The sequence below is a fragment of the Melospiza georgiana genome, chromosome 25, assembly GCF_028018845.1.
Source record: "Melospiza georgiana isolate bMelGeo1 chromosome 25, bMelGeo1.pri, whole genome shotgun sequence".
NCBI lineage: Eukaryota > Metazoa > Chordata > Aves > Passeriformes > Passerellidae > Melospiza > Melospiza georgiana.
Window position 1 is genome coordinate 8,317,598 of NC_080454.1, and position 8,904 is coordinate 8,326,501.

Below are 8,904 nucleotides of genomic sequence, written 5' to 3' on the forward strand. Positions count from 1 at the left end.
GGCTGGGACCCCCAAAATTTTTTGGGGTGGGGCTCCTAAAATTCGTGGGCGTGGTCAGAGTTGGCCACGCCCCCTCCAGGCCACGCCCCTTCTCTCTGTATCTCTTCTATCATCTCTAAAAATAAAGATTTTTATCCCAAAATTTTGGGATATTTTGGGGCTGGGACCCCCAAATTATTGGGGGTGGGGTCCCCTAAAAATTATGGGCGTGGTCACACAAGGCCACGCCCCTCCAGGCCACGCCCCCTCCTCTATTTAACCCTGAAATCTCCTCAAAAGTGACAAAAATAAAGATTTTTATCCCAAAATTTCGGGATATTTTGGGGCTGGGACCCCCCAAATTATTGGGGGTGGGGTCCCCTAAAATTGGGGGCGTGGTCAGATGAGGCCACGCCCCTTTTAAGCCACGCCCCTTCTCTATTTTCCTGTTAAATACTCTCAAAAGTGACAAAAATAAAGATTTTTCCACCCAAAATTTTGGGGATTTTGGGGCTGGGACCTCAAAATTTTTAGGGAGGGTTCGCACAAAATTGGGGGCGTGGTCAGAAGAGGCCCCGCCCACACTAGAGGCCCCTCCCCCACTCTACGTCCCCCCTAAAGTGCCACAAATGTCGATTTTCCACCAAAATTTGGGGATTTTTGGGTGGCACCCCCAGAATTTTGAAGGGGGCGTGTCCCAGATAAAGGGGGCGTGGTAAGAGGTTGCCCCGCCCACACTTGCGGCCCCTCCCCCACATTTAATCTCCCCTAAAGTGCCACAAGTGTCCATTTTCCACCCAAAATTTTGGAGATTTTTGGGTCTGGGACCCCCGAAATTTTGGAAGGGGCGTGTCCCAATAAAGGGGGCGTGGTCAGAGCGCGGCCCCGCCCCCTCCTGCAGCCTCTCTCCCATTTTAAACCTCCTTTAAAGTGCCAAAAATGTCGATATTCCACCCGAAAATTTCGGGGTTTTTGGGGCTGAGACCCCACATTTTTGGGGGGTGGGGTCCCCTAAAATATGGGGGCGTGGTCAGAAGAGGCCACGCCCCCAGCTCAACTTCAACTCTCCCCTAAAGTGCCAAAAATGTCGATTTTCCACCCAAAATTTGGGGATTTTTGGGTGGCACCCCCAGAATTTTGAAGGGGGCGTGTCCCAAGTAAAGGGGGCGTGGTCAGAGCTGGCCCCGCCCACACCAGCGGCCCCTCCCCCTCTCTACATCCCCCCTAAAGTGCCACAAATGTCGATTTTCCACCCAAAATTTCGGGTGGTTTTGGGTGGCACCCCCTGGATTTTGAAGGGGGCGTGTCCCAGATAAAGGGGGCGTGGTCAGAGCGCGGCCCCGCCCCCCCACTCCAGCAGGTACTGCACGGTCCCGTCCAGCGTCACCCGCCGCGCCAGCACGCGGGGGGGCGGGGCCTCGCCGGGGGGCGGGGTCTGTCCAGGGGGCGGGGTCTTCCCGGGGGGCGGGGGCTGACCGATGGGCGGGGCCTCGGCGTCAGGGTCCGGCGTGAGAGAGCTGGGGAGGAGGAGAAACCAGAAACCAGTATAAACCAGTATGGACCAGTACGGACTGGAATAAACCAGTATGGACTGGGATAAACCAGTAACAGACCAGTATAAACCAGTATAAACCAGTATGGACTGGGATAAACCAGTATGGACCAGTACGGACCAGTAAGGACCAGTATAAACCAGTATGGACCAGTACGGACTCGGATAAACCAGTACAGACCAGTATGGACCAGTATGGATGAGTACGGACCAGTATAAACCAGTAAGGACCAGTATAAACCAGTATGGGCCAGTATAAACCAGTACAGACCAGTATGGACTGGGATAAACCAGTATAAACCAGTATGGACCAGTATGGACCACTATGGACTGGGATGAACCAGTATGGACCAGTATAAACTGGTATGGACTGGGATAAACTGGTACGGACCAGTATGGACCAGTATGGACCGGGATAAACCAGTATGGACCAGTAAGGACTGGGATAAACCAGTAAGGACCAGTATAAACCAGTATGGACCAGTATAAACCAGTACAGACCAGTATAAACCAGTATAAACCAGTATGGACCAGTATAAACCAGTACAGACCAGTATAAACCAGTATAAACCAGTATGGACCAGTATAAACCAGTACGGACCAGTATAAACCAGTATAAACCAGTATAAACCAGTATGGACCAGTATAAACCAGTACAGACCAGTATAAACCAGTATAAACCAGTATAAACCAGTACGGACCAGTATAAACCAGTATAAACCAGTATGGACCAGTATGGACCAGTATGGACCAGTATGGACCGGTGTGGACCGGTGTGGACCCCTCCCAGTCCATCCCAGTGCTCCCAGTATGGCCCCAGCCCAAACCAGTTTGACCATCCCAGTCCCTCCCAGTTCATTCCCAGTTTGTCCCAGTTTGATCCCAGTCCCTCCCAGTTTGGTCCCAGTCCCTCCCAGTTTGTCCCAGTTTGATCTCAGTTCCCCCCAGTCCCCCCCAGTCAGTCCCAGTTTATCGCAGTTTGATCCCAGTTTGATCCCAGTCCCTCCCAGTCCCTCCCAGTTCATTCCCAGTCTGTCCCAGTTTGTCCCAGTTCATTCCCAGTCCCTCCCAGTCCCTCCCAGTTTGTCCCAGTTTGATCCCCGTGCATCCCAGTTTGATCCCAGTCCCCCCCAGTCCCTCTCAGTTTGATCCCAGTTTGTCCCAGTTTGGTCCCAGTCCCTCCCAGTTCATTCCCAGTTTATCCCAGTCCCTCCCAGTTTATCCCAGTCCCTCCCAGTCCCCGCAGTCGCACCCGGGGCCGCTCTGGGGCACAGGGAGCCGCACGCGCGGGTGGGGGCGCTGGGGAGAGACCCCGGACCCCAAATCAATGAAAATCCCCCCAAAAACCCCAAAATCCACCCCAAAAACCCCAGATCCACCAAAAATCCCACCCAAAACCCCAAAAACCACCCCAAAATCCACCCCAAAAACCCCCAAACCCACCCAAACCCACCCAAAACCCCAAAATCACCCCTAAAAACCCCAAATCCCCCCAAAAATTCACCCCAAAACCCCCAAAACCCCAAAAATTCACCCCAAACTGCCAAAATCCACCCAAAAACCCCCCCCGAAACCCAAAAACCCACCCCAAAAACCCCCAAATCCACCCAAAATCCCCCCCAAATCCCCCAAATCCGGTCAAAATTAAAAAAAAAAAAACCCAAATCCATCCAAGAACCCCCTGAGCAAAGCAAAATCCCCCCAAATTCCCCCAAAAGCACCAAAATCCCCCCAAAATCCCAAATCCACACAAAATCCCCCCTGAAATGCCCAAAGTCACCCAAAACCACAGAAATCCACACAAATCGGTCCCCAAAAACCCCAAATCTCCCCAAAATCCACCCAAAAATCTCCCCCAAAACCCAAAATCCACCCCAAAAATTCACCCAAAACCCCCCAAAATCCACCCAATTCCCTCAAAACCCCAAACCCACCCAAAAGAAACAAAAAATCCCCAAACAACCCCAAAACACTCCTTAAAATCCCCAAAATTCCCCAAACCTCCCTAAAAATCCCAAAGAATCCCCCCAAAAACCCCCCAAAATCCCCCAAAACCCACCTAAAAAACCCCCAAAAACCCCAAAAAACCCCAAAATCCCACAACCCCCCTAAAAATCCCAAAAAATCCCCAAATATCCCCAAAAATCCCCCAACCCCCCCTAAAAAACAAAAAAATTCCCCCAAAAAAACCCACAAAAAATCCCCCAAAAAACCCCAAATCTCACTAAACCCCCCCTAAAAACAACCCCAAAAAACCAAAAAATCACCAAAAATCCCCCAAAACGCCCCTAAAAAACCCCAAAAATTCACCCAAAACCCCAAAAATTCCCCAAAACCCCCCCTAAAAAAAACTAAAAAATCCCAAAGCAACCCCAAAAATTCCCCAAAATACCAAAAAAACCCCCTAAAAAACCCCCAAAAACCAAAAAAAATCCCCCAAAAAATCCCCCAACCCCCCCTAAAAATCCCAAAAAAATCCCCAAAAATACCCCAAACCCCCCCTAAAAAAACCCACAAATCCCAAAACAACCCCAAAAATCCCGCAAAATCCCCCAAACCCCCCTAAAAAACCAAAAAAATCCCCCCAAAAAACCATCAAAAATCCCCAAAATCCCCCCTAAAAACCCCCAAAAAATCCCCCAAAAATCCCCAAATCTCACAACCCCCCCCCCAAAAAAACTCCCAAAAAAACCAAAAAATCCCCTAAAATCCCCAAAACCCCCCTAAAAAACCCCAAAAAATCCCAAAACAACCCCAAAAATCCCCCGAATCCCCCCTAAAAATCCCTCGAAATCCCCCCAAGAATGCCCCAGAATTCTTCCTAAAATGCCTCCAAAATCCCCAAATCCCAGCAAAATCTCCAAAATTCCCCCCAAAAAAATCCCCCCAAAACCCCAAAACTCCCCCAAAATGTCCCCAGAAGCCCCAAAAATCCCCCAAATCCCCAAATTTTCCCCAAAATCCCCAAAATCTCCAAAATGCCCCAAATCCCCCAAAACCTCAAATCCCCGAAATCCCCAAAAAATCCCAAAATCCCCAAATCCCCCAAATTTTTCCCCAAATCCCCAAAATCCCCAAATCCCCCAAACCCCAAATCCCCAAAATCCCCAAAATCCCCAAATTTTCCCCCAAATCCCCCAAATCCCCAAATCCCCCAAAATCCCCAAATCCCTGAAATCCCCAAAAAATTCCAAAATCCCCAAATCCCCCAAATCCCCCAAAATGCCCCAAAATCCCCAAATCCCCAAAATCTCCCCAAAATCCCCCAAAATCCCCAAATCCCAAAATCCCCCAAATCCCCAAATTTCCCCCAAATCCCCCAAAATCCCCAAAATGCCCCAAATCCCCCAAAATCCCCAAATCCCCAAATCCCAAAATCCCCAAATCCCCAAAATCCCCAAATCCCCAAATCCCCAAAATCCCCAAAATCCCCAAATTTTCCCCAAAATCCCCCAAATCCCCAAAATCCCCCAAATCCCCAAATCCCCGAAATCCCCCAAATCCCCAAATTTTCCCCCAAATTTTCCCCAAAATCCCCAAAATCCCCAAATCCCCCAAATCCCCCAAATCCCCCAAAATCCCCAAAATCCCCAAATTTTCCCCCAAATTTTCCCCAAAATCCCCAAAATCCCCAAATCCCCCAAATCCCCCAAATCCCCCAAAATCCCCCAAATCCCCAAATTTTCCCCCAAATTTTCCCCAAAATCCCCAAAATCCCCAAATCCCCAAATTTTCCCCAAATCCCCCAAAATCCCCAAATTTTCCCCGAATTTTCCCCAAAATCCCCGAATTTCCCCCATCCCCCCCATCCCCGCTCTCACCCGCGCTGGGTCCGGGCCCGGCTCCGCCCGGAGCTGCAGCGGCCGCCGGGGGGCGCCTGGGGGACCCCGAAACATCGGGGGGGACCCGGATTAATGGGGGGACCCCGGAACATTGGGGGGACCCCGAAATATTGGGGGGACCCCGAAATATTGGGGGGGGACCCCGGATTAAAGGGGGGGACCCCGAATTAAAGGGGGGGACCCCGAATTAATGGGGGGATTTGTGGGGGAGCCCGGGTTTGGGGGGAATTAGGGGGACCCCGAAACATTGGGGGGATTGTGGGGACCCGGGTTTGGGGGATTGGGGGGACCCCGAAATATTGGGGGGGACCCCGAAATATTGGGGGGACCCGAAACATTGGGGGGACCCCGAAACATTGGGGGGATTGGGGGCATCCCGAAATATTGGGGGGAACCCAAAACATTGGGGGGATTGGGGGGACCCCGAAACATTGGGGGGGACCCAGAAATATTGGGGGGACCCCGAAACATTGGGGGGGGACCCCGAAATATTGGGGGGGGACTCCGAAACATTGGGGGGACCCCGAAATATTGGAGGGATTTGGGGGGACCCCGAAACATTGGGGGGGACCCGGATTAAAGGGGGGGGACCCCGAAACATCGGGGACATCAGGGTGGACCCCGAAACATTGGGGGGACCCGGATTAAAGGGGGGGACCCCGAAACATTGGGGGGAATCTGGGGGGACCCCGAAATATTGGGGGGGACCCCGAAACATTGGAGGGATTTGGGGGGACCCGAATTAAAGGGGGGGGACCCCGAAACATTGGGGGGACCCGAAATATTGGGGGGATTTGGGGGCGGGACCCCGAATTCATGGGGGGATCAGGGGAGATCCCGAAACATTGGGGGGATCAGGGGGGACCCTGAAATATTGGGGGGAACCCAAAACATTGGGGGTACCCGAAATATTGGGGGGACCCGAAATATTGGGGGGGACCCCGAAATATTGGGGGGACCCGAAATATTGGGGGGATTTGGGGCGACCCCGAAACATTGGGGGGATCAGAGGGGACCCCGAAATATTGGGGGGATTTGGGGGGACCCCGGGTTTGGGAGAATCTGGGGGAGACCCCAAAATATTGGGGGGATTTGGGGGGACCGGAATTATTGGGGGATTTGGGGGGCACCCCGGGTTTGGGGGGATTTGGGGGGGACCCCGGAACATTGGGGGGTTTGGGGAGACCCCGAGTTTGGGGAGATTTGGGGGGGACCCCGAATTAATGGGGGGACCCCGAAATATTGGGGGAATTTGGGGGAGAACCCGGGTTTGGGGGGACCCCGAATTATTGGGGGAATTTGGGGGGGGACCCCGAAACATTGGGGGGATTTGGGGGGACCCCAAAATATTGGGGGGATTTGGGGGGACCCCGGATTGGGGGATTTGGGATTTTTGGGGTTTTTTAGAGGGGGTTTTGGGGGATTTGGGGGGGGGGGGTTGGGTTTTTTTGGGGGGGCTTTGGGGCATTTTTGGGGGGATTTTTGTTTGGTTTTTTTTTTTTTTAGGGGGGATTTTTGGGGTTTTGGGGGGGATTTTTGAGGATTTTTTGGGGATTTTTGGGGGTTTTGGGAGATTTTTGGGGATGTTTTTGGGTTTTTGGGGTTTTTTAGGGGGGGTTGGGGGATTTTGGGGGATTTTTTGGGGGATTTTTAGGGGGGTTTGGGGATTTTGGGGGATTTTTTGGGTTTTTGGGGGGATTTTGGGGGGGATTTTTTGGGTTTTTTTAGGGGGGGGTCGGGGATTTTTTGTTTTTTTTTGGTTTTTTTTAGGGAGGGTTGGGTGAGTTTTGGGGATTTTTAGGGGGGTTTGGGGGATTTTTGGGGATTTTTTGGTGTTTTGGGAATTTTTGGGTTTTTTAGGGGGATTTTGGGGATTTTGGGGTTTTTTGATTTTTTTTAGGGTGGATTTTGGGGGATTTTTGGGGATTTCTTTTGGGATTTTTAGGGGGAGGGTTGGGGGATTTTTTGGGGTTTTTTAGGGATTTTTTAGGGGGGGGCTTTGAGGGATTTTTTGGGATTTTTTGGGTTTTTTTAGGGGGGGGTTGGAGGATTTTTGGGGATTTTTAGGGGGGATTTTTGGGGTTTTTTGGGGTTTTTTGGGGAATTTTCTGGGGGTTCTTTTGGGGATTTTTTGGGGAATTTTGGGGGTTTTCTTGGGGATTTTTGGTGAATTTGTTGGGGGATTTTCCGCGGGTTTTTTGGGGATTTTTTGGGTTTTTTGGGGGGATTTGTTGGGGGATTTTCTGGGGGTTTTTTTGGGGGATTTTTTGGGGTTTTTTGGGGCTTTTTGGGGATATTTTAGGAGTTTTCTGGGGGTTTTTTGGGTTTTTTTGGGGGGATTTGTTGGGGGATTTTCTGGGGTTTTTTTGGTTTTTTGGGGGGGATTTTTTGGGGACATTTTGGGGATTTTCTGGGGGTTTTTTTGGGGGATTTTCTGGGGGCTTTTTTTGGGTTTTTTTGGGGAATTTGTTGGGGGATTTTCTGAGGTTTTTTTGGGGATTTTTGGGGGATTTTCTGGGTTTTTTTGGGGATTTTTTTGGGGGTTTTTTGGGGGAATTTTTGGGGGATTTTCTGGGGGGTTTTTGGGGATTTTTTGGGATTTTTTTGGGTTTTTGGGTCTCACCTGGGCCCCGCGGGGGGAGGGGCGCCGCCTGGCCCGGAGGCTGCGGGGGGGGAGGGGAGGGGTTGGGGGGGGACCCCAAAAACATTCGGGGACCCCCCCGGGGGGAATGGGAATGGGGGAGCCCCAAAACCGCCCGGAAATGGCCCCAAATCCCCCAAAATCCCCCCAAAATCCCCAAAATCACCCCCAAATCCCCCCAAAATCCCCCAAAATCCCCAAAAATCCCCCCAAAATTCCTCCAAAATCCCCCAAAATCCCCAAAAATCCCCCCAAAATTCCTCCAAAATCCCCCAAAATCCCCCAAATTCCCCAAAATCCCCCAAATTCCCCAAAATCCACCCAAAATCCCCCCCCAAATCCCCCCAAATTCACCCAAAATTCCCCGAAATTCCCCCCAAATCCCCCCCCAAAATCCCCCCAAAATGCCCCCAAATTCTCGCCAAATCCCTCAAAGCCCCCCAAAATCCAGAAGCCCCCCAAAAATTCCCCCAGATGGCCCCAAAACCTCCCAAATCCTCGCTTTGAGCCCCCCAAATCCTCCCCAAACCCCCCAAAAATCCCCCCCAAAATCCCGCAAATCCCCTCAAATCTCCCAAAAATCCCCAAAATCCCCCCAAATCCCCCCAGAATGGCCCCAAATTCTCACCAAAATCCCCCAAATCCCCCAAATCCTTCAAATCCTCCTCAAAATTCCCCCAAATCCGCCCCAAATCACCCCCAAAATCCCACCCAGGACCCCCCAAAATCCCCTTCGAGCCCCCCTAAATTCCCCCAAATCGCTCCAGAATCCCCCTTTGATCCCCCAAAATCCCCCCAAATCTCCCCAAAATCCCCCCCAAAACCCCAAAATCCCCCCGAAAACCCCAAACTCCCCCAAAATCCCCCCCAAAATCCCTCCGGAACCCCAA